At 46.7% G+C, this 26,233-nt stretch overlaps 1 protein-coding gene across 2 annotated transcripts in view; it reads left to right on the forward strand.

Moving 5' to 3' along the window:
- The first annotated feature begins 321 nt into the window (after window positions 1–321).
- EXTL3 (exostosin like glycosyltransferase 3) overlaps window positions 322–26,233 on the forward strand; it is a 95,997-nt gene continuing 70,085 nt past the window's right edge. The window contains exons 1-2 of one of the 2 annotated variants that reach the window (XM_054701081.1): window positions 336–353; window positions 23,356–23,491. The gene's annotated coding sequence lies outside the window, so the exon portion shown is untranslated. Of the gene's footprint in view, window positions 354–23,355; window positions 23,492–26,233 lie in introns of both variants that reach the window. The other variant, XM_037526529.2, reaches the window with a different exon arrangement.

Raw genomic sequence — 26,233 nt, forward strand, 5'->3', positions numbered from 1 at the left:
TCGGCGGCGGCCCAGCGGGCGAGCCCGGCGCGCGGCGGGCGCCTTCGGAGCGGCGCCCACCAGGGGTCAGCGTAGGCCCAGCTTTGGGCCCGGCTTCCCACAATGCACCGGGCTCCGCCGTCTCCAAGCCGGCAGGAGACCGGGAGCCGCGGGCTGGCCGGGCGGGGGCGGGGCGGGGCGCCCGGGGGCGGGGCTCCGCGGAGCGTGATTGACGAGGCGAGTCGCCCAGGGGCGGAGCCACGGATGGGGCGGGGCGTCCAGGGGGCGGGGCCGAGGAGGGGCGGGGCCCGCGCGGGGCCGGGGCGGCTTCACTTCTCCCGCCGCGGCCGTCGCTGCACCTGGCGCCGCGCAAGGTAGGGATCCCCGGGGCCCTCCCTTTGGGGTGCTCTGAAGTCCCGGCGCGAACGGGAGCGCCTTCGGCGGCGAGCCCTGGGCGCGGGCGCCTGCGGTGCGCTCCGGGGGTCGCCGGGCTTTCCAGCGCCTTTGTGCGCCCCGCGGGCCGCGCTCGCCGCCCTGGGGAGCCCGACCCGGCCCTGCGCCCCAAGTCCCGAGTGTCCGGCCGCGCCTCCGGCTGGCTGGGCGCGGGCGCCGCGCGCTCCGAGCGGCGCGTCCCGGGGCGCGCGGGGTCCTCGGGCACGGCCCGGGCCGGGGTGCCCCGCACTGGGGGGCGCCTGAGCCCCCGCGTCGGGCGCCCGGGGCGCGTGTCTCGCCCTCTCGAGGGGGCGCGGTGGGACCTGAGCCCGTGGGTGCCCGGAACCCGCACCCGGGCTCCCCTCCCCGCCGCGCCCCGCCGCGCGCCCCCCGAGTGTGGGGTCCGCAGGCTGAACTTTCCGAAAAGTACTTTGCCAGGCGGGAAGCGCCGGATGAGGGGGGACCCCGGCCCTCCTCGTTCTGGGCACGCGGAGCGGCGCCCCCCTGCAGCCTCCCTCCCGGCACCCCGGCCTCGCGCCCCCGCGGCGCCCCGAGGGGATCCCAGCCTGAGGACCCCACACTCGGGGGGCGCGCGGCCCGGGTGACAAAGGGGCTGCGCCTTTGCCCTCCAAAGCCTGCAGAAGCCCCTCGCGTCCTCCAGGGCCGTCAGCTAAAGTCAGCGGTGGCTTCACGGGGCAGTTGGCTTGGAAACCCGGCCCGGGGTTCTGTCCCTTCCAGGCGGTATCACTTGATGAATGTCACTTGTGAAATCTCAGCATTTTCTTTTGTTTAGTAATAAGGATTATAACTAGGAAAACCACCTGGAAGGCATATTTTCCAGTGAACTTGATCCTAATGAAATCAGCTGGGAGAGAACTCAGGCAAACCCCGCTGAAAAACATGTCTGCTGCTAAAAAGAAGGTGGGACTATGAAATTATCATTATGCGATGAGTGGACACTGATAGCTTTTTTTGGCTGGACACACCTCTTGATTTGAGATAACATTCTTTAGCAGACATGCTACACTTACTAGACATACCCAAGGAGAGAAGTATGTCTAGTAATTGTCAGGAGCCTCAATCTTCAAGGCCAAGTTCTTTATGATCCTTAATCCAGGCTCTGTGCACTTCCCTCCAGAAGGGTCGGGTCTCTCTCCAAATCAGCACTGGTGAATTGTCTGTTATGTGTATTTCCTATTTGAAAGATATTTGTATTTTCCACCTCTAATCATGTTCATTCCAAGGGGTTCAAAGGCCTTGGGTATTTGTGAGTAAAAAGATACAAATCTTTAATAGATTATACTAAGACAACAAAAGTTGTCTCAGTATACCTTAGTGATTCCCATCACACAGTCCTTGGCTAGCATCAATAAACCTAGGAGGTCATTAGTTGTCACCCACATTCTTAAGAATTGGGGGGCCCTGTTTGAAGCTGAAAGGGAGCACATTAAAGATAACTTTGCACAGTAGATTACAAGCATCAATAAGTTTGTAGCCTGAAGAGGCTCATGTGAAAAGACACACCCACTTAAAGAAATTTAAATACCCATTCATGGGCTCCTTAAAAATTAGCAAGTCAGGTGTTTTTCTACATCAGCTGTAAATATGTATGTACTTTAGGTTAATGTAAACCATTGGCCCATTGCTTTTATAACCTTCTATTGCTCTCATTACTTCAAAACAGGCACAGCTGGCACGGTTCTAGCTTCTAAAGGAGGTCCATTAAAATTTAGACCTCCAGGCACTGGTGTTTACAGGAGTGAGCAAAATCAAGCAACTCCTAATTTCCTCATTTCTTGAGCTAACATGAAGCAAGCGCCTACTAAGGGCAAGGCTGGGCTCATTTCATTCGTAGTGGGAAGGAGCCACAGTAAGACTTCTTATTGGGGACCACAAAGGACCAGCTGGGGGGCCAGGATGTTTTTCAGACACTGAGGCAAGAAAAGCATCTCTCAGAAAAAGCATCAGCTTGACTGAAAAACATGCCATTGGTTTTGGAGGAAGAAAAGGACAGAGAAAGTACTTTGAGATATGGTTTCCATCTTTGTGGTGCCAGTTAATATTTTTTTAGTAATTGTTCTAATAATATAGCCATTAATATGAAAATGTAGAAAGTTATTCTGATAAACTCCAGTGAGTCATATGAGAACTATCCTCACTTTCAAATAATGAAACAGCAGTCTATTTATATGCATGTATTTTGTATATGCATGTATTTTGTTCAACAAACACCCTATCATCATGTGAAGATTGAAAATACAAACGTGAATAATTGAAAATCATAAAGCTGATCCATTTGGGGAAATCACTCAGCTAATTCTAATACAGTGTGTGTTTGGTGGGTGATAATTATCTGCCCCTGGTTTGGGGGCTCGAGTTCAAGTCTGGAAGGGCCTTCTGGAAATGTCAAGGCCCAAAATTAGCATTAAAGGTGGGCTAATGTTTAGCCAGGAGCAGGGGAAGAACACTCCAGGTAGAGCAGACAAGAATTAACAAAACTGTGGAAGTCAAGTGGCAAGAAATGGGGCCTTGAAAGATAAGCAGTAAGTAAGACTAATGGGAGAGGTGGGGGGTGGTCCAGGACAAGTGAGTGCCTGAATAGATAGTTCCATGGGAGAAGGTTGGGATCCTGCATGATTTTGGTGGGTTCTTCACAACTGTGTGTGTTGTGTGTGTGTGGTTTTTTTAAATCCAGTATTTGGAACTGTCTGCTTCCAGGAGACTTGAGGTACAGGACTCGAGGTAAAACTGAACTTACTAAGTAAGGTGCCAGGGTCGTTTAGTGAAACAAGCAGCCATAAGCAGGAGGCACATCAGGAAGGGCTGAGCGCCTGGCCTACAGGAGACATGGGAGATTCTAGCTATTTTTAAATTCTAAAACATAAAAATGGGCAGGAAAGTGGCAAGGTGAGACGATTTGGCATGGAGTTTGGCTTTGTGTTTCTTGGAAGCCACGATATAAAAGGAAACGGGTTGGGTCACATCCTTGGCTTATTCTGGCAAGATCAAGTATTTGACTAGAGAGAAGACATTTTCTTTCTGGAACTAACTCAAGGAAGGCTTTGTCACATGTGTTCTGTTGGAAACAATTCTGAAGCTGTGGACAATATCTTAAATGACATTTAATGGATAACTCTGAAAATATTGTGCAGGTGAGTGGCTTTTGTACCGCATTCTACTCGCCTTGGATGGAAACTACCCCGAGTTGTCACCAAACATGTAACGTACAGGCGACCTCCTTAGCTGTGATTTATGCTTTCTGAGGTTTTGGTTACCCGTGGCCTACCATGATCCAAAAACATTACCTGCAAATCAGATATTTTCAGAGAGAGAGACCACATTTACATAGCTGTTAACGTATGTGGTGATAATTGTTCTATTTTAATATTGTTCATCTTTTCTGGGTCTAATCTATCGTTTTGCAGCTCTATTGTGATATAATCATATACTGTACAACTCACCCATTTCAGGCATACAAGACAATGGCTTTTAACATGCGTGCTTTACACACGAGTTCCTTTATCCTTCAAAGTCACTCTCTGGGGGACATATGACCTGGCACCTGTAGGTACTCAGCATGTGCACATACTGGTATTTCTAGTATCGGTTGTAATAATGGAGCGATTCAGTACAATCAAGACAGACCACCTGCACCCTGGGAAGTCGGGGCCCGGCACAGGATTGGCAAACCATTGTCCACATGTCAAATCTGGCTGGTCTGTTTTTGTACGGTCAGTGAGCTGAGAATGGCTTTTATATATTTGGTTGAAAAAGCAAAAGAATATTACATGCATGTGAAAATGATATGAAAGTCAGTGTCCGTGAATAAGGCTTTATTGGAACACAGCCAGGCTTCTTGTTCAGGTACTATGCCTGCCTGCTTTCACGGTAGAGTTGTGCATCTGTCACCATAAATAATTTTAGAACATCTTCATCACCTCCAAAGGAGACCCTATACCTGTTAGCGGTCATACACCACTCCCTTATTTCCCAGAGTGCAGCCCAGCTGACTCTGTTACCTTCTATCTCAATAGATGTGCTTTTGTGACATTTCATATAAACAGAGTCAAATCATATGATGCTTTTGGTGTCTGGCTTCTGCCACTGAGCAGACTGTTACATATCGTTTCACGTGTCAGCACTTCACTTCTTTTTTTTTTTTTAATTTTATTTATTTATTTATACAAGCACTGGGTACAATCAGAAGCGCGGGTGGGTGAGAGAATTCACCAGAGCCAGAGCGGGGAGCAGAGCAGGCAGAAGGACCGAAGGACACTGCTGAGGGGAGCAGCGGGCGGCAGGAGAGGTCTGCGTGCCATGTGGGACCCTCCTCTGGTGGCCGGGGAATAGCCGGGGATCAAACCGGCGCTGCAGAGGCTGCGGGCAGCTTCACAGCCCAGCGCTCAACCGCTGCGCCACTAGGGGAGGCCCAGCACTTCACTTCTTATTACTAAGGCTTTGCATCTTTCTAATAAATTTCTTTATCTTGGGTATGTGTGCATGGGATAGATAAGGTCCAGTAGCCTCTGTGGTTTCCGGCATTCACTGGGAGTCTTAGCATGTACCCCACTGCAGATCAGGTGCTGCTGAATTTTTGTTAGCATGTTACAGGGGGAGGACCCCAGGGGAGTCACTTTCAGGAAACTACCTAAGGACTCGGTGTCAGAAGAACCTTCAGGAATGGGCAGAATTGGACACGTGAGCAGGGAAAGATCTCACTGTCCATGAGCTTAGTCATGGGGTAGAGGACCCATTGGCAGGAAATGCAAGCTAAGTGATCCAGCAGGTATTTAAGCCTTGAAGCAAAACAGAATACGTCTTGTGTTCCTCTTGCCACAGACAGTAGGCTCGGGGCATAATGCTTGCTGCTGATGCAGAGCCCAGGGCTGAACAACCACCAGTGGGTAAACTGCTGATAAATGAGACAGGAGGTTGTGCTGTCCGGTAGAAAGAGCATGGGCCTTGAAGTCAGGAAAAGCCAGTTTGGATCCCAGCCAGGCTACTTACTAGTGATATGATTTCAGAAATTAATTTTTCTGATCCTCAATGGGATGTAAACATCTACCTGGTCTGAGTTGTTTTACCCATCAGAGGTAAGATATATAAACAACAACAAATGACATCAATTGGTACCGTCACTAAGTGCTTTACACAGAGTTCCTTTATCCTTCAAAGTCACTCTCTGGGGGACATGTGACCTGGCACCTGTAGGTACTCAGCATGTGCACATACTGGTATTTCTAGTATCGATTGTAATAATGGAGTGATTCAGTACAATCAAGACAGACCACCTGCACCCAGGGAAGTCGGGCCGGGCACAGGATTGGCAAACATTGTCCACACGTCAAATCTGGCTGGTCTGTTTTTGTACGGTCAGTGAGCTGAGAATGGCTTTTATATATTTAAGTGGTTGAAAAAGCAAAAGAATATTACATGCATGTGAAAATGATATGAAAGTCAGTGTCCGTGAATAAGGCTTTATTGGAACACAGCCAGGCTTCTTGTTCAGGTAGTATGTCTGCCTGCTTTCACGGTAGGAGAGCAGAGTTGAGTGACTGGACAGAAATTCATGTGGCCACCAAGCCTAAAATGTTCACAGTGTGGCCCTTTACAGAACGTGTTTGCTGACCCCTGGTCTAAAACAGGACCTCAGGGCAGCCACAGAGTATAAACCCAGCCAACTGCAGTGCCCCAGGGTGAATAGGGAGAGATGGGACCAAAGGAGCAGACATCCCACCTGCCTTGAGTTTGGGCTGGTGGACAAAGGGTGTGGGTGGCTGATTCGAACAGGCTGAGGATAGGCAGGACCTGGGCTCTCTCTTTCCCCAAGGCCTACTCGCTAAGCTAGTCTGGAGCTTAATGGAGGGGAATTGACTCAACTCTGGGTCTGTCAGCTGTTCGCTTTTATGCTCCTGTATGTTTGCTTTCTGTTTTATCTTTGTTTTTCCTTTTGTGTTTCAAGTTTCTTGTCTAAAAATTCTTATCTTAGCTAAAGGAAAAAATGGTTGATTCACACTGGGCCAGGATAAAATGCAAACTTCTTAACTCTTAAGCCAAATGCTGTCTAGTCGGGTCCCTTCTCATCATCAGTCTTAACTTCCATCTGTCCCTGCACCTTGGTCCACTCACACCCTGCAGCTGGCCGCCCCCCGGTGAGCCTGCTTGACACGTGGTTCTTCTTAAATGCTGTTGTTCCCTCTGCTTCTGTCCCTTTCACACCTCCTCTGTCTGGAGAAGTTCCCTATTCTTTAAGACTTGGGCAAAATGTCACCTCCTCCGTGAAGCCCTTCTGACTCCTCTGCCTGTTGTGGAAGAGATGATCTTGAGGCCCACCCCCTCTGGCTCTTGTCACTCTGCTTCAGTGTGGTTCACTTGGCCTTGGGTGGCCAAACTTTGTTTTTTCCTTTATGAAGGGTTGGTTTATGGAAAATATTGAGCAATTCAGTAGGAAAGACCCTCAACTCTAAAAGACAAACAACATTGTCAGAGAAGAGTATTTGTATCTAGAAAGATTAGATGGTAACTCAGAGATGTTTCAGAAGGAACTGAGACCATGTGATCTAAAAACTTTGTTGACAAGAAAACTAAATATAACTCTGGAACTTCAAAACATTGGTGGTTGATGGGGTCAGTGGATGAGGTCTTTCAAATGCAGATGTCTCACTGAGCTCTTATCACTCTCAACTGAAGCAGAAGAGTCTTGGGCCTGGAAAGGACATAACTGTTCATCTCTTGCATTTGGTATTTGCTTCGCCTGACTTCCATCTGCTGTTAGGAGAATTGTTGAGCCCTTAATCCTTAGTTGGGTAGTCCCTGAGCTCTCCAAACCTTAAATTTATAAGCACAGTTTGAGTTTTGTTTTGTTTTCTAAAATCCTCATACATTATCTTCCTCCAGTCTGCCGGTTCTTATCCGCCCCTTGGCCCCATATTATAAGGTCTTTGTGAGGCTTCTCTCCGTCAGTGTGGCCGATCGCTGTGCAGAAAAGCTGAGTGTCATATCAGCACACTTCAAAGTTCCTCTTTTAGATCATTAATGAAAAAGATCCCAGTACTAACATCTTTTAATTTGTAAGAGAGACTTTTTATAAATCAGTTGTTGCATTGGAATCCAACATTTAGTTTGAAATGCCACCCTTTCCTTTTGTTGAAACTGTGGGATGATGTCTGTCCCCAAATGGGCTCTCAGTTTCCAGTCAATTCTTCTGTCTCTCTTCTGTTCCCCACCACACATTTTCAAATGGCCTCTGTCTCCTTAAGTCTCCTATTTTCCCTTTCTCCTTAATGTCAGAAAGGATCCTGCCGGCCACATTCTGGAGAAGATAGAGGCTGCAGACAGGTAGGCCGTCGAGCTCCGTGGTGCTGCCTACTGAGTTTGCAGGCATCCTTCTGTCCTTTGTCCCTTATCACCCAAGGGGCAGCCCCTTTCATTTGGGCCAACCTGTAAATCTGCTGTGTTGTGGACCTTCTTCCTCCGCCTTTCTTCTCAGGGGCCTCTCTCAATTCATTATCCCCCTCCTGGGTCCTCATCAACCTCACCCAGTCTCTCATGCAGCTGAAAGCATCTCCCTGCTGCGACCCCCTCCACAGCTCAGCTTGATTGAGAATTATGTCTATTCACTCATCTACTTCCTCACCTCAGCTCCTGAGCTCCACCAGGCTCCTTGCTACTCCCATCCTTCACAGAGATCATCCGCAAAAGGGCCACCAAACTGCCGCCATATTCCTAAGTCTGGTGCTGTGTCATCATCTTTGTCTTGCTTCTCTCTCAGTAGCATTGGATTTTCTGACCACATGCTTAGCTTTGAAAAATGCTCTTCTGTTGGTATGGTGCTCGCCCTGGCTTCTCATTTTTCCCTTGGGCTCATATTCCTGTGTCATTTCTCCAGTGGTGCTTCTGCTCCAGGCTCTCTACTCCCGCCATCCCTACTCTTCCCACTCTCTGGCTCCATGTGACAGAATCACTGCTCAGATCGAACTAATCAAACGAACCACCACCATGACCACCATCACTACCACCTTTACCACCACTGTAAAGGAAGTACATTGATTCATGTGCCTGAAAGGCTCAGGGGTGGCTCTGAGAGAGTGAGGCAGAGACACGAACAGCCTGACTCCCTGTCTCTTAGCTCTGTTTTCCTCCGGGTTGGCTCCTTTCTCAGGCTGCCTCCTTCCAAACAATGACAAAATGCCTGCCAGTATCTTCGGGCTTGTGCCCATTCCTCTTAGCAAACACAGTGGCGAATTTTCTACCCAGTTTCTTTTTTTTTTAAAAAAAGTATTTATGCATACAAGAACTGGGGTACAGGCCAGAGGTGTGGGGGGGTGAGAGGATTCACCAGAGACAGAGTGGGGAGCAGAACAGGCAGACTGACCAAAATAATTGCTGAGGAGAGCAGCGGGCGAGACAGGAGAGGTCTGCTGTGCCATGTGGGTAGCTCCCTGGCTGGCTGGGGATCGAACTCCCACTGCAGAGGCTGCGGATAGCCCAATAATGCTGTGCTCAACCTCATGCGCCACCAGGGAGGCCCTGCCCAATTTCTTCAGCAGAGAGTTTAGGAATCATGTTTGACTTTTCATCAAGTCCCATCACAGCTTCTGAAGAGCTCTCCACCCCTGCTGTTCGTATTTCAGTTCGGGTTACTTCCTTTTATCTAGATTCCTGCAGCAGCCTCCCAGTGGTTTTCTTCCTCAGGTCTTGCACCCCTCCGGTCTACTCCTCATTCCACAGCCAGGGTAAATTTTGAAGGTGGCGAGCTGACCCCTTCGCTTTCCTATACAAACCGTCGGTGACCACCCACAGTAGGAAGCTAGCAGCAAAACTCTCATTATGTTCTGTGTGGTCTTACATGAGGGAGCTCCTGCTTACTTCAGCCCTTGCTCTAGGCAGCTCAGCTGCAGAGGCGGGTTTGGTCAGCTCTTGCCCAGCTTCCCTGGCCACGTGTGCACTGGTCACCAGCACCATTTCTCTCCCGACCCCCCCCTCACCCCACCCCGTGAACCTCCACTTCTTCTTCCAGGTCTCATGTTAGACTTAACTGCGCTGAGGAAAGCCTTCCACACTGCCTTCTGGATGTACCCTTCCTGTAGGAACATTCTGCTCTTTCCACCTTTAGCAGTAATCACACTTTAGTGTAATTGCTTGTGAAGTCATCTGTATCCCTCAGCAGACTCTAAGTCCACCAAGGCAGTTATTTCCCTTAATTTTGTGAAATATTCTCAGTGTCACAGTGGAGACATTTGAGAGATATGTGTTGAATTGTAAAATAAAATGAGATGTGATTGTTCTAGACAGTTTTCCAATTCTTTTCCAGGTTTCAGAATCTAGATGGATTGGCTAAGCTACTAGACAGTCTAAAAACATAATATCTACCTCTTTTCTGCTCTTTTCTGTGTTTCTACGCTTACTGGTGCTCCTTGAAGAGGAGTCATTTTAGACTTGAAAAGGGTCTAGTAATCTGGTACTAAGTCACCTCACTGGACAGGTTGGGAAGGAGCAGTGCAGCGGGCCTCAGTAACCTGCACACACTGCAGAGCTATTTTTGGTGGCCTTGCTGGGCTAACCTCAGAACTCATGACTGTCAGTCCAGGTATTGCTGCCGCTTCGCCATAGTATCAGCACTTTGGATGGGCCAGTACGGTGTTACTTCAAAGAAATCCCATTACCTTAGCCTCATGTTTTACCGGTTTTTTTTTTTTTTTTTTGAGGTAACATCAGTTTCCAACACTGTATATGATTTAGAGGTGTGGGTTCGCACCTCTTCAGACCCATGGTGCCTCACCACAGGCACCTCCAAGGCCGCCGCCGTCGTCCACCACAGTCCACTGGCCCCTGCCCCTTCACGTGTTTCACTTTTTGGAACATGTTTACGGATCCTGTACAGCTCAACGGATTCAGACAGTTTTTCAGAATGGAAACCACATTCTGGCCTCAGGACGCCTAAGACTGTTCTGGAGTCTGTCAGCCCTTGCAGGCAGGGTGGTGCCATGTGCCCCTGGCTCTCTGACGCGTTCCCCTCAGAGAATGGGAAGTCGTGCTTGGGAGCGGCCATCTGGGCGCTTCACCTTGGAAGGGTCACCACTGAGGAGACTCGTCTGGGTGTAGCCTGAGGAGCACTCGCGCTGTGGGGAGGACGTGCAGACGCGTCACTTTTACCTCTCCGAGTTCCTCTTCTGCTCCCCCTGTGGGGCACTTAGCGGCAGGATGGCCCAGAGCAGGTTCCTGTGCTCCTGTGCAGACGGGGTGAAGGAGAGCCTGGAGCCCTCGGTGGCTTTTCAGGCCTGTATTGGGATTTTTCCGGGTACACAGCATTCTTCACTCTTCCTGGGCTCTCCGGCCTTGTCTCCTAGTCTCGTTCTTTCTTTTCTGCTTCTCCTTCATTCTGGTTCTCTTCCTGCTTTCTTGCTTCTTCTCCTTCTGGTTGTGTTCCTCTGGCGTCCCGTGACGCCGCCCTTATAAGCCCAGTCTCAGCCCGGGTGTACCCACCTACCCATGCCCACACCCCACTCCAGGTGCCGCCATCAGGCCTGCATTCAGGACCGCAGGGTTCCGTCATCCATCCCAATGGCGGGAGGGCAGAAAAGCCTGGCAGACATTTACCCCCCCCCCCCCCCCCCCCGGGCACTGACTGATGTCCGGCAGGAAGTGGGAACTTGGGATTATTTCTGTAAAAACCAAGTTGAGGTTTGGAGACAGACTGAGTAAGAGTACTTTCTAAAAATAATTGTAGTAGAGTTGGATACGACAGAGAAACAGTTATTGGGGAAGATGTTTCAGTTTTTATTTAATTTTAATTTTTAAATTAAAACATTTAGTTGGTAAAAAATAATTTTTTTTTTGAAAACCCAAAAGTAGAACCTGCTGATCAAATCATTAAGCTGATGAATCAATCTATTCAAAAGAAAATTCCTCCACTGCTCATCCAGAGATTTTACATACATGTTCTTCCAGCATTAATTGAAAACAAAATCTTCAATCTGTCTTTTCATTGATGCATTTCTTGAGCTGATTAGTTCAGTGAACTAAATTTCCTACTCTTTACCTTTTTATGTCAATTTGTTTTAGCATCCGGAATCTTTTCTACGGTTGTAATTTTGCTTTGGAAATGAACGTTACACTTGTTGAGTGTGGGGACTAGTCTCCATATTTCATTTCTTCTAGATCTTACCAGAGTGCGGATGGCATATGTTTTGCATGTGCCTCTGATGACAGGAATTTATTTCCCTAGCCAGCAGTGGGGCCAGCTCCTCTTTCTTACCCCAGGTCAACATAATTGTTTTGTTTCATCTTTACTCCTTCCTTCTTCTCAGCTGGCAGACATTGTTTCTTCTAAAATAAGAGCAGAAGGAAATGTGGACTGAAATACTGCAACAGTCCCTTCCAGGGGCTGGCCACGTGTTTGTCATAGTTCTGGGTACTCAAAAGAAACTTAAAATGAAGTGAAAGACAAGTTAAAAATATATTAAAAACAGATGTTTGCACTTACATTAAAAAATTCCAAATGCAGCCCTTTGACCCAGCAAGTCTCCTTCTGGAAATCTGTCCTGTGGAAATAATTGAACACATGCAAAGAAATTTCGCTCTAACATGCTTGTCTCAACCTTCCTCATAATGAGCATGAATTAGAAACTTCTGGAAATTTCAACCACGGGGACTTAGCCTATAAATACCATGGAATCCCTTGGTTAAAAAGAATGTGTTTAGGGGAGGAAGAGGAGACAGAGAAAGTGGGCAGGGAGCACCATGGACTATGGCGGACTGTGGGTGTTCAGGTGGTGGGTGTGCTGTGGTAGCAATACCTGAAGAAGTGTCTATACCTGTAACTCATGCAACCGTGTCAACCCAGCGTTACCTCAATAAAAAAGAAGGAAGGAGAGGGGAGGGGGGAAGGAAGAAAGAATTTAGTGACATATATAGTTACAATTTATTAATTAGAAAAGCATAAGTTATAAAATTACAGTTTCATCCCATTTTTGAAAAAAAATATACAAAAACGACAAGGAGAATTTACATCAAGATTATATAGTAGTAATGAATTGTTTTTCTCATCTTTGTTTTAAACTTTCCTACAATTAACTTCTATAAAGTTATTTTTAAGTGAAAACTGCCCCAAACAATATAGTTCCTGTGAACATCATTACATGACTTGTTTTCTACAGAAGTAGTTGATTATAGAAATTACTATGTCAATAGTTGAAGTCTTTTTTTTTTAAACATTTATTCTGTGGCTTTAGGTATTTTTTTTTTAAGATTTATTTATTTATGCATACAAGAGCTGGGGTACAGGCCAGAGATGTGAGGGGTGAGAGGATTTACCAGAGACAGAGTGGGGAACAGAACAGGCAGACTGACCGAAACACACTGCTGAGGGGAGCAGCAGGCAAGTCAGGAGTGGCCTGCCTGGCCATGTGTGTTGCTCCCTGGCTGGCCGGGGATCAAACTCGTGCTGCAGAGGCTGTGGACAGCTTCATAGTGCGATGCTTAACCCCTTGTGCCACCAGGGAGGCCCCCCAATAGTTGAAGTCTTAAAGCAAATGAAAACATTTATTTTCTTGCCTCGATACCACTTCTTCCCCAGATGCTGTGGATCCCAACTCCATTGCTCTTTGAAGTCTTGTGAGAAGAGAGCAGATGACTTGGGTTTTATTTCAAGTTTTACTTATTCTCTGTGTAACCTGGAGCCATTTACTTTTCAGCATTTTGTCTGTGAATTATGGAGAGCTCCTCCTCATTATCACCCAGCAGAAGTGTTAAAACACCAGCAGTACTGAGTTCATAGTGTCTCGCTTACTGTATAATTAGTGCCAACTCGCAGGCCACCCAGGGTCGCTTGTCACTCTCTTAACTACTTTGAACAGTCACTAATTGTTGAGTTAATTCTGAGTCATTGTTTATTAATGCAATACACACCTGAGAACTGACAGCCTGGATTCAAGCCCTGGCTCTTCCATTGACCCCTGCGGTCTTGGGAAAGTAAGTTAATTTCTCTGGGCCTCAGTTTCCTCACTTATAAAATGAATAGTCTATCTTGTGGTAAGGATTAAATGAAATACAAAATGTCTAATGCCCAACACTGTAAGCTCTCAATAAATAGTAATTATTAAGTGTCTGATATGTGGCAAATACTGAGATTCATGTTCATTCATTCGACAAACACTTAGTGCCAGACAGTGTTCCAGATGCCAAGGTCACATCAGTGAACAGAACAACAGACTCCCCTGTTCTTGTGCAGCTTACATTGCAGCAGATGCAGAGATGCAATCAAATGTGGGTCATCTTGAGTATGGACAGTGAGGGTCAGATGAATCTGATCTTTCTTATGTGCCAGTGACTGCGTCAAATAGTTTTCAGTATATAATCTTATTTTTGAGTTAACCCTGAGAGATGAGGCTACCGTTGTCGTTATTTGATAGCCCAAGACATCATCAGAGAACATGCCGACTGAGTGGCAGCAACTGGGCAAATGGGCAGAGCAGCTGTCCCCACGCCCAGGTTGTCTGCCCTAAGGGCCCTCTCAACCACCACTTCGTCCTTCCTCCCCCAACAGTCTTGCTTTTGGGCTCTGTGTGAGGTCTTTTGTGTTAACAGTGCTTTCTCAGCGGTTGCCAACACTTTCTGCTTGCAAATAGGAGATTTGGGGGGACGAAATTTGAGTTTTCCTCATTTTGTATGAAAATCCTTAATTATCGCTGTAGGAAACGATCGAGGAAAGAATAAAGGACAGTGCTGCCCAGAGTGGGGCTTTGAATCAATTAGGCCTCACAGTGGAAAGGCCACAGCAGCTGGAGGGAGCTGCAGCCTGTGGAGGGACGCAGATGGGCCCCGGGTGGCCCGCGGCCCCACCGATTTCCCAAGATGCTGGTGGTCCTCCCACGTGATGGTGAAGTCAGCAAAGCATGGATGCCTCCCCATTTCGGAGATTTCCTTCCTGTGGTTTCAGTTACCCAAGGTCAGCTGCCAATCCAAGGACATTACATACAAGAATTTTGATAAGTTTTATTAATGAATGCTATTATTACTGTTCTATTTTATGATCCATTGTTGTTAACCTCTTTTTCTAATGGACCACCCAGCTCTTCATAAACATGTGTGTGCAGTACATGCAGGTTCTGAGCACCAGTGATTCCGCTGGTGCATCCTCTTGGGATCTGGGGGTATAACCCCCATAGATAAAGGGGGACTACTGTGTGTCTTGTGGTGTCGCATTGTCTTGTGAGGCTTTAGGAAGGATTCCTCAGGCTCTAAATGGCCTGCACCCTCCTCTGCTCTGCAACCACCCGGCTATTTGGAGTATGCATTCCTGTGGAGGTAATGCTGAGAATACAGCTAGAATTGATGAAGGTGTTATTATGAAATAGTTCAAGTACGCAGGAAAGTATGAGGAAAAATACCTACTGCTTAGCTTTGTCAGATCTTAACGTTGCCTTTTTACTCCAGATTCTTTCAATAAAAAAAAAATCCAGATATAGTTAAGCCCCCTGTACCGCTGTGCGCCCAGTTTTACTACCCCCCTCCTGCTTCCCTTGCAGAACTCTCCCGAATTATCATTAGCATGCATGCTGTTACATGTGTAAGCATGAATGGCTTCGCGCACGATGTCCTGAGCCACGTCCTTGGCCCATGTCCTTGTACACATGTGCGAGTTTCTCTGGGAGGTGTCCCGAGCGGCAGTTGCTGGGTCATGGTACATGCACGTGTTTCACTCCCTACGTTGCACCTGTTGAAGCATGTGGGATGGCTTCTGCCTCTCCACCACTGCTGCTGTTGCCTTTGAGGCTTTTGGCCAATCTGAGGCATGTGAAATTCACCGTTTGTTGAATGGACTGTTTATTCCTTATTGAGTGCTCTTGGAACCCTTGTCAAAATTGATTGTCCATAATGTGGAGGTTTATTTCTGGGCTCTAAGTTTTATTCCACGGGTCTATGTGTCTATTCTTGTGCCAGCACCACAGTGTGCATGTCTGTAGTTTTGTACTGTTTTAAAATCAGGCAGTGTTCTACTTTTTCAAGATTATTTTGTCTTACTTGGGGACCCTTGAAATTTTATGTGAATTTTAGGATGGGCTTTTCGATTTTTGCAAAAGCACCCTGAGATTTTGGTCACAATTGCATTGAATCTATATATCACTTTGGATACTATTGACATTGATGTCTTAACAATATTAAATCTTCCAGTGTAATAATGGGCAGAACCAAGTGGTATCCAAGAACCCCAAACTATTAATGGGAAAACCCATGTTACCTGTTCTAGGGGGTTCATGTCACCCACATGCATTAAGCAAAGTAATCACACTCTGGTATGCTTGAAGATTTTTTAGTTGGTGAGAAGTTCAAAGGTCACAGGCAGGAGGTAGGATTTCAAAATACAAACTCTATCAAACTCGGAAAGCACCCCTCCCTCATGGACAAACACCAGCCGGACAGGCTGGGCCCAGACTCCAACGACCACACCCTAAAAGCAAAGCTGCCCGGAGAACAGATCCAAGGCACCTCCCGCAGGGGCTCTGAGCAAGGGGCTAGCAGCGTCCCATGAGCCTGCTGTCCCTCTCCCCATTCTCCAGTGGTCCAGCTGCTCCTTCCTCTGTCCCAGCAGCCCCCCTTCAAAAACCTGGTTCATGGTGTGCCTGGAGCTGTCAGATGTCGCAGGCTCCGAGACTGGGGAGCAGCTCCTCAGGTCTCTCAGTGCTGAGTGTTCCTGCTGCTCCAGCTGCCACTACCGAGTTCATGAGCACACGCTGTCTCTGCACTTATTTAGATTGTCTTTCATTTCTTCCAACAGTGTTTTATTTTCTTTTGCACTGATTAAATTTTAAGTTGCTTGGTTGCTGATATCATCTGAGAAGACGGTAGCATGTCTTCAGAGTACAGCATGGGAGTTTTTTTTTTTTTTTTTCTGAGATACCTGTAAATGTTACCTGTAAAGGAAGAAAGCAACATAATATTTATCTGTAGCACCAATATTGGTTTCCTTAGTCCTGGTCCTTAGGGATCTTTGAATAGGGGAAAAAAGAAGAAACTCGTCTGTACAGATTCTTGGGAGCTTTTTGTTGACTTCATGTTCAGTAAGTCACCATGAGGATTAGTCCACCCTCTGCTGAATTCGACCAAAAAGAACTTCAGGGAAATGTTATTTTTGAAACCATGTTCGGTATCACGGAGTCTTCTGTAGCTCCATTTCCTGTCATCATATGCACATTGCAGTGTATATCCTGTAGCAGTTAGGACAAATGATTTCAGATCTTTGACTTTCTTTTTTTTTTTTAAAGATTTATTTATGCATACAAGAACTGGGGTACAGGCCAGAGGTGTCGGGGGTGAGCGGATTCACCAGAGACAAAGTGGGGAACAGAACAGGTGGACTTTCTTAAGCTCTATCTATCCTTTCTCATCCCAGTTCAGCTTTAGTCCTTCAGATATTTAAATTTACTGGTGCATGCCACACACCCCTTCTCTCCCTTCAGTAAGTTCACAATATGCTGTGAAGGTTACGTAAACTACTCAGATTGTTCTAAAACATTAGGGGGATTTGCATTCTCAAATTTTCTTTCTCCATGAATACAGAGACTGGCTATGCTCGGTCTCATTAAAGAATGACTCCAAACTTTTTCCTTTAGATAATGATTTCGCATCAAAACAGTATTTAACAAGGAAAACAGAGAACTGCTATTCACTGGAAGCTTTCAGGCAGAGAGGAAGAAAAAGGCATCTCTATGTTTGAGAGCTAAGGCAAGATGGGGAGAGGAGGGCAGATTTATCCTTCTGGGCCTCTGTACCCCATGTGCGTTTGTTTATTGACCTTGTAAAGTAAGCACGAGGCCTCTCTATTAGCATATCTATTGAATATTCCCTCAATATTCTGGGCACTCTGAAATTTGTCACCTGATTAAACTTTCACAATACATCTGCAAGACAAATCATTATTTTGCCTATTTTATAAGAAGACCAGCCTCCGAGGGGTTGAAGCTTTGCCATGGTCACAAAGAGAATAAGTGACAGGGCTGGATTCAAAACAGAGACATTGGTTCCAAAACCCCAGCTCTGGTCATTTTCCTAGTTTTGACTCCATTCAGCTTCTGTGCGGGATTCAGAATCACTCACCCTCAATAGCTATCTGGCAAACAAGGGCCTAGACGTTGTGTTACTCTCTTTACCATGTACAGAATGATCCAGCCTGGTCAGAAGGGGACCTGGACAGGACAGTGGTAGATGGAGAAGAGACTAAGTGGGTGGTTGCTGTTGACCTTGAAACAATGGGAGTTAGCTGGCGATTGAGGGGGTGAGCCGGGAGGTGGGGGGTGGTCAGGGTGCTTCGGGACACAGACCCCTGAGCATCAGTTTGCCTTTTTAGATAATCTCTCCATTTCAGAGATGCACCTGCCATTAAAAGTGTTTTTCTTTGAGGTTGTTAGACCCTGGTCATCAGAAGGCCTGAGACACGCTGGTTTGGATCTTGCTGAGGTAGAAAGATCTTGGATAGTGTGCTGGGAGCAGGACACAGGAGAAGGTGGTACTTCTGAGAGTTCCCAGGCCAAGTCCTAGTGTCTGCTGCTCACTGCAGCTTTGTGGCATAAAAAATAAAAAACTCACTCCCATAAATGGCTGACATGTCATTTAAGGATTTTGTTTTTTTTTTTTTTTTACTGAGGCAACATTGTTTTACAACACTGTATATGATGCAGAGGTATAGGTTGAGATGTATGTTACCATACCGTACCTACACCAAAGCACCCATCAGCCTCCTTCACCCTTGGCTCTGCACCCCCATCTTCCCCCTCTAGTAGCCTCAATTTTGTTGTCAGATTTCAAGGGTTTGTTTTGGTTTAGTTTTGTTACTTTGCTCTGTTTCTCTCTATTCCACATGAGTGAAATCGTCCAGTATTTGTATTTCTCCTTTTGACATATTTCACTTAGCATCATCCTTCTAGTTACATACATGTTGTTACAAGTGGCAAGATTTCATTCTTTTTTATAGCTGAATAGCATTCCATCGTGCATATAGAGCACATCTTTATCCACTCATCTGTCATTAGGCACTTAGGTAGTTTCCATAGCCTGGGTATTGTGCTTGGAGCTGCAATTGCCAGAAAAAACAATCATGTAAAAATGAAAAACATAAATGAAAATAGATCTGCTGTATGACCCAGCAATTGTACTCCTTGGTATCTATCTAAATAACGCAAAAAACAAAATCACAGGGATATATGCACCATGCATTTACATGATTCTTTTTTTTATTGGAGTGCAGTAGCCCTCTATTTGCTACTTGATTTTGGTCTGCCAGCACCTACTTCTGGCAATTGCAGCTCCTTCACATCAACCATATGATTCTAGCAGGACCTGCCATGTTCTTACAGCTGACTGGTCCAGGTAGACACTTGACCTTGGCCGGGAATTTTGCACTTACAGCAGAAAGCTTGAGAACTATTTGCCAGTGGTAATTATTGACCTCTCAATGGCCATATTTCCTGCCCTGGAATGAGGCAATCAAAATGGGTGAGCAGCACTGGAGAGAGATGGACAGAGTCCTGGGGGATATATGTTCCTGGGACCTGTCATTGTGGAAGCCAACCGCCTCCCTGTCTTCTCTAGCTGGGTTGTATAACCACTTCTTGAATTCTGCCCTTCAGTATGCTCCCCTTTTTCTCGTTTGAGTTTATACTTTTTTCTATCAAGTCAGTAGACTCCCAACTGAAAAAGGGGAAACTTGTATGTAATTGTGCTATTCCCAAGTTTGGGATTTAGGAAAGCTTTGGGATAGATCCCTTGCAAATATCAAGTCTACTATATTTCCCCCAAGTATCAAGGGACTCTATTTTGTATCTAATTGCATTGACTTTCCTTTAAATAAGACTGGTGGGCCTCCCCTGGTGGTGCAGCGGTTGAGCGCTGGGTTACGAGCTGCCCGCAGCCTCTACAGCTCCAGTTCGATCCCCGGCCACCCGTGAGGGTCCCACAAGAAATAAATAAATAAGACTGGTGAAAGTTAGGGAGAAACTTTGTTAGCCTCAACTATACTCAAACCTCAAGTAATTTCAAAACAGGTTTCCCCCAGTATCCAAAAGTAAAACTCTCCATTCGGGTGTGTTCTTTTTTGGCATCTGGAAATGCTATTCCCTTTAATTTTTATGGAAAACATTTTGAGCATTCCCAGACTCAAAAAATTTTCTATCAAATATTAACAAATAGGAGTTTTGCTTTCTGAGAACGAGGGAAACCTGGATTAGCTTTGCCCACTGTGAGTACATAGCTGAGGGAAAAAATGGCCAACACTCAAAACGTATTTAAGTTTTGAGGCAAATGGGCCCAGCATCATTGTTTGGGTTTAGAGAGTGGAAGAAGGAAATTAGTTTGCAGTGCTGTCAATAGATAGTGAGTTGACAAGACAGCGGGGAGGGCTGGCTTTTTGCCCAGAGCTTATACCGACCATTGCAAGCATCTCCTTCATGACCTGCCTAACTGCCCAGGCACTGTGGGCAGTTGCACTGCTTGGTAGGTTGCAATGACCTACAGCCAGACGGTATCTTCTCATTATAGGAGATTAAAAGAAAATTATATTCTTCTATTGTTTATGGCTGTAAAATTCTGTTGCTGCCCATCTGAACTCCCTATAGCCTTCAGAGATTCTGGACTACATAAGAATGGGTCTGGTTTTTAAAATAAACATTTTCACATTGTTCACCATATTTTTTGGCCTTTGAAAGTAATCAATCATTAAAAAAAAATGGGGAAAAATTGGAAAGCACATCAAAGTGTAAAGATCAGGAAAAAATCACCCACGATCACACCACCAGCAGCACTCACATTTGGGTGGATTTCCCTGAGGTGTCTTTGGGGAGTGCTTTCCAAGTTCCATTTGGCGACCGGCTAGGAATCTGTCCCTCTCTTTAACCTCCTGCACTTCACTCCTCTCTAAATAGACGTTTACTTCATCGACCTGCCCTCCCATGGTAAAACTCAAGCCAACTGCTTGAGGGTTCTGGTAACTGGTGAGAATAGCAGGTCACTGAGCATCCTGGCCACAGGGCAGCTGGGAGGACGGGCGCGGACAAGGACAGGCACCAGCAGGGAGGCGCTCCATCTGGGAGCAGCTCACGCCCTGGGGCACCGAGGCCCTGGTCGAAAGAGCGACTGCTGCCTGTGCAGAAACCATGTGCTCTCTGCTCCCTTCCATTTCCCTGCTGTCCACAACGTTGTCAAAACTGAAGGCCACTGCCCACACTGGGCGAGGAGGGCTCCTGCAGGAGCTGGCTTCTTCCTCATGATGCGAATGTTTTGGTTCGGTAGGTAATCACCTCTGTCCGAGGCATTTTATACAGCATAGTCCCTCCTGCCTCTATCCACTTTGTTTACATCCTCCTTAGCTCAGCTGCAGGTGATCAGCTTTTAGTTGTGTGCAGCTTCAGCCAGGGTTTACTTAGGAATATCAGAGCAAGGCCACATACATTCAGTTTGTGTTTGTTCCTCCTTGTAAACAAAAGGCTGCATCTTCTATGGATTTTTCTGTATCCTGCTGGGCTTATTTCCCCCCTCAATATATCTTGGAGATTTAAAAAAAAATCTGTATGTCAAAAGTTTCCTCATGGATTTTTATACCTTCAAAATATCCCATTGTCCACGCGTAGCATAATGGAACCAATCCTCTTTTCAAGGGTATTGAATTCTTTACTGTTTTGAATAATGCTGCTAGGAGTGACTTTGTATGTATGTAATTTCTCAAGTATGGCCGAAGGATAAATTCCCAGAAGTTCAATTACTGGGTCAAAGGAGCTATTCAGCTGTAATTTTGAACTCTATGCCCAAATTCCTTCCATGGGGGGTGTACAGATTATACTTCCACCCAGCAAGTATGAGGGTATCATTTCTCTTGGGGGATCATTAAGCACTTCCTCCACGATGCCTTGAATTGTTCTTTGGTTGTTTTAATGTGGATGTTGTCCTCCCAATTAGTTGGCAAGTTTATTGAGAGCAAGGGTCAGGCCTTGAACAGCTTTCCAATCGTCTGCATTTATAAATAATAGAATATGGCACCCTAGGAGCACAGTAAGTGTGTTTGCAGTGCAATTTGGGAGAGTGAGCCAATTAAACCTTAATGATAGGATCTCTTTTCTTGGTTAGGGTTCAGCTGAACTGACTCCTAACCCCACAGTAAATTTTTTAGAAGCCTTATTTCAAGTAATGGAATGAACCAAGAAAATGAAGCATTGGGGCCGGGCTGAGGGCAGGTCCATCCTGATGTGTGGCCTCTATCCCGGATCAGAGCGGGTTACCAGCTTCTATCGGCGACACCAAGGCAGCAGCAAGTCTGACTGCAGGCCTATCCCTCTGTAGGGTATGTAAAGTGTCAGGCTTTTCTGCCCTCCCGCCATTAGGATTGATAGATCCCTGCGGTCCTGAATGCATGCCTGATGGCGGCACCTGGAGTAGGGTGTGGGCATAGGGAGATGGGATTCAACTGTGCTGAGAGACAGCTTATAAGGGCGGCGTCACGGGGACGCCAGCAGAGAGAAGCAGAATGAAGCAGAGACCACCAGAGAAGGCTGGAGAGCCCAGAAAGAGTGAAGACTTGCCAGCCTCCCGGCCCCCCAGCACCCCTGCCTGCTGTGTGCCTGGTAAATGCCTGGTAAAAGCCTGCAAAAGCCACTCAGGGCTCCAGGACTCTCCTCCCTACCTGTCTGCTCAAAATCATAGAGAACCTGCTCCGTATCCTCCTGCCCCTATACCCTCCTTCTCCTCAATGCCATGTCTGAGCCACAGAAAGCAGAACAAAGAGCAGCATTTACTGTTTCTGTATCTCCCACCTATGTAAATATGATGTCATTGTGATCTCACTGGCCTCTGGCCTAGGAGCAAAGAAGTTCCTGCTGGCCCACAACCCTGCTCACCCGCAGGCAGGGGTCATCTTGCATTGGCGTCCAGTGGGCGTCAAACTTTGGGGCTTGCACGTCTCCTGGAAGAATTTTGTAAAATTGCATGTCCCCACACGCTCACAGTCTACATCTAAATTTACCTATGAGTTTAAATAGTTGTAAAGTCCATCCTTTCCAATGTATTGTCAACATTGATTTTAAAAAGCGAGGTAGTTGGAGATACATCCACACACGTCTGTGCACGTGTGTGAAGCCCTTCCCCTTCCGACATGAGGGCTCCTTAGTGATACTCTTGGTCAAACAAAGTACTGAGGAAATAGCCCTCTCTTGTTCTGCTTTCTCTCTATTCCTATTTTACTGGGGAGGGTTTTCCCTTTTTTTTTTTTTTGGTTAGGACTGTTCTGAACAATCAAATGCATCCGTTTAAAGTGTACCTGTGGTGGATTTTGGTAATTACATATAATTGTATGGTTTCACCAGTCAGAATAGACCCATGTTGAGGCTTTTGTTAATGCATAATATATGTATGATAAAACTTATGCACTGTACACACACACACGCGCGTGGTAGCTGGTCACAGGACGGTAGCACTTGGTCTCTCGATTCCCCATAAACCTAAAAACGCAGACTCGACAGTTTGGCTGCTCGGTGGGCAGGTCCAAAGAAAACAGGCCCCTGGGAAAAGAGGAAGGAAATAATGAGAAAATATTGCTGTCTCCTTATCCTTTTGAAAGACAAGTGTGTCCTAGCCAGGTGTGAGTGCATCTTCCGTCTTGGCGCTGTCAACAAAACGGGTGCTCACTTGTCCCTTACCCGGATTCTCAGAGCTAATCCCCAGTAGGAAAAAAAAGAAGTAAGATTGTGATTTACAGCACACGTGTACTTGCTTAGGCTCTGGGTACTTTCAGAAGGGGGAGTGTGGCACTTCAAATTATGTTCTGTTATGTGATGGAAAAATAGTTCCCTCACCACGAAGCTAAAGCAGTAAAATCTGGTGGAAATACAGTTGCTGGGGGAAAAGAGGTAGAAGGCTCATTCTAGAACTTTGTTATCACCTTGAGGATGTCGGCTTTTCTAGGGGTGCTCGCAAGAAGCGGAAGCAGATGAGTAAGCTGAAGGGGCACGATGCTGTCAGACGGGGGTGCTTACCGTGTAGAAGGAGCAGCAAGATCTGCCACGACGGTGAGGATGCAGCTGATAAACAACTGCTAGAGGTGAGCTGAGAGAGGGGAAACAGGATTTGGCTGACGTTGTGGTCACTAGGGCTGCCGTGACAGAATGTCACCGGCCGGGTGGCTTAGAAGCCACAGCTATTTATTTCGCACAGTTCTGGGGGCGAAGACCAAGAGCAAGGGAATGGCAGATTCGGGGTGAGAGCCAGCTTCCTCATTGGCTCTGCAACCTCACAGCAGAAGGCATCGGGGTTTCTCTGCAGAAACTTCTGTAAGGACACTAACGCCATTCATGAGGGTGATGTGGGGCTTCCAAACCTCTAGTCCTAATACCGTCACCTCAGGTCTCAACATAGGAGTTTGGGGGAGGGACTCGGCCATTCCAGAGCAGTCGTGATGAAGTACTGTCTGTAGGTGGCGTAAGCCACAGAAGTGTATTTCCTCACAGTTCTGTGGTTGCAGGGCCGGGGTTGGGATCCAGCGGCATCGTGGGTTCGGGTGGGAGCTCGCTTGCTGCAGTGTGTGCATGTCTCGCCTTATAGGGTCGCCAGCCCTGTTGGATCAGGTCCCCACTCTTATGTCCTTTACCTAAAATACCTCCTCAAAATCCTCTCTTCAAACATAGTCACATTGGGGGTTAGAGTTTTCAATGTAAAAATTGGGGTGGGGGGACCCTCAATTCAGACCATAGCCCCAGGAGTTGGGAGGTGAGGGTTCTAGCCCAGACTCTGTCACTCGGTTGGGTGGTTGTCCCCGTGCTTTAGTGCAGACCCCCATTTGTGTGGGCAGAGGTGGCCCCGCCCAGGGTAACACAGGCTCCTGAGGGGGGAACCATTTGCGTTTTGTTCGTTGTGTTCATTGATTCTGGCCAAAGAGAGGGCTGCTGTATTCAAGACTATTGTAAAAATAATGCAAATATGTGTTTTTTAAATCCCTGAAAGAGAATCAGGAGGCTTAAGGCATAGGCAAGAAAAGTTCAATTTATCAGAAAACCTTCTGGATAAGTAGGTTTCAGTAGTGCATCAACACCAAATGTATGACGAAAAGGCGGGATCCCCTGGGGAGGGTTGGGGTGACTGCAGAAGTTGAGTCTGAGTTCAAGTTTGGTGACTGAGCTCAGAAGCAAAGGGCAGGTGGTCAACAGGATTCTGAGCACCTTCTTCCTGGCCCCCGCCCGCCCGCCCGGCCCGTGACCCGCCACTCTTGCTTGGACACTTCCACTTTGAGTGAGCAAACACCTGCAGTGACTTTTTGGATAAGGTAACTGGTCAATTGTTTGAGCTTTATAGGGCTAGTGTTATATTTTGAATGATTCTTTAACTATAGATTCAAGGTTCAATTTCAGGTTTGTTCCCTTAGGGTTTGAGGATATTGCTCCACTGTCTTCAAGCAGCCGGCATCATTGATGGAGTTTTAGTTAATTTAATTCTCTTTCCCTTTTATATACACTGTTCTCCCGCACTGAAGCTTTTTAAATATCTCCAAGTCCAGAGCTTCACTGGGCAGAGCCATCAGAGGCGCTGGTAATAGCCTGAAGACTGGGGTCTCTCTTCACTCATTCATCTTGAATACCTTGGGCGACTTCCTATTTCTTTTCTCCTTTGGGAATATCTACCGGGGGAACATGGACGAGTTGAGCCTGTCATCCAGGAGCCTTTTCTCTTTTCTCCCATATTTTCTTTCTTTCTTTCTTTCTTTCTTTCTCTCTCTCTCTCTCTCTCTCTCTCTCTCTCTCTCTCTCTCTCTCTCTCTCTCTCTCTCTCTCTCTCTCTCTCTCTCTCTCTCTCTCTCTGTCTTTTTTTTTGTCTATTTTTTTTCTGAAGGCCTCCTTTACTTCCTAGTCACAAACTTAGTCTATATTCGAGCACAGGGTTTCCCTGGTGGCGCAAGGTGTTAAGACCAACCTATGAAACTGTCTGCAGACTCTGCAGCGCAAGTTCGATCCCCAGCCAGGGAGCAACCCACATGGCGAGGCAGACCTCTCCTGTCTCTCCCGCTGCTCCCCTCAGCAGTGTATTTCAGTCAGTCTGCCTGTTCTGTTCCCCACTCTGTCTCTGGTGAATCCTCTCAACCCCCCCCCCCACACACACACACCTCTGGCCTGTACCCTAATTCTTGTATGCATAAATAAATAAATCTTTTTAAAAAATTAAATAAATAAATATATTGGAGCACATTCTAATAAAGTCGGTCCTATTGCATTAACCACCACTGCCACCTCCACCACCACCACCCACAATGTCTAATCATACCTTGATTACTGAGTTTCTTTTCTAGGTCCTTTCTCCATGTTTGGCTGCAGGACAAAAGCTGAATGTGTTTAGGTGGAGAATACTGGGGGTCCCAACTTTTCCAGCCGCTTAGGATGCCGTCATTTATTGGATAACACTGATGATTGTCTTTGTGCGCTTCTGAACTTTTTATCTGTTGCCACCCAGTTTGGAACTTCTTTTCAAGACCTGTGTTTCCCGAAATGTCTGTGCAGTTCCTTAACTTGTTCTTTGTTGATTCCATTCTGTCCTCTAGGAGTTGAAAGGTTTCCAGCCTGCTGATGGCTGCCTTTCTTAGTTTGGTGCTGCTGTGCTTATTTCACTCTTTGTCAAAATAGCACTTTCAGCATTTCAGTAGGCCCTGGGATGGGAGAGGAGAGGACCCAGTGTAAACTGGAAGGCTCTTTTCTTTCTTAAAATCATAGCTGGGTCCTTTCCTTGCCCCTCCTGTTCTCTGCTTTATCTCCTTGGCTCACACAGTTTCCCACAGTCAAGTGGGCTGGACTTAGAGCCT

Source organism: Talpa occidentalis, unplaced genomic scaffold (genome assembly GCF_014898055.3).
Source record: "Talpa occidentalis isolate TD23 unplaced genomic scaffold, MPIMG_talOcc4v2.1 talOcc4.4, whole genome shotgun sequence".
NCBI classification, from domain to species: Eukaryota; Metazoa; Chordata; class Mammalia; order Eulipotyphla; family Talpidae; genus Talpa; species Talpa occidentalis.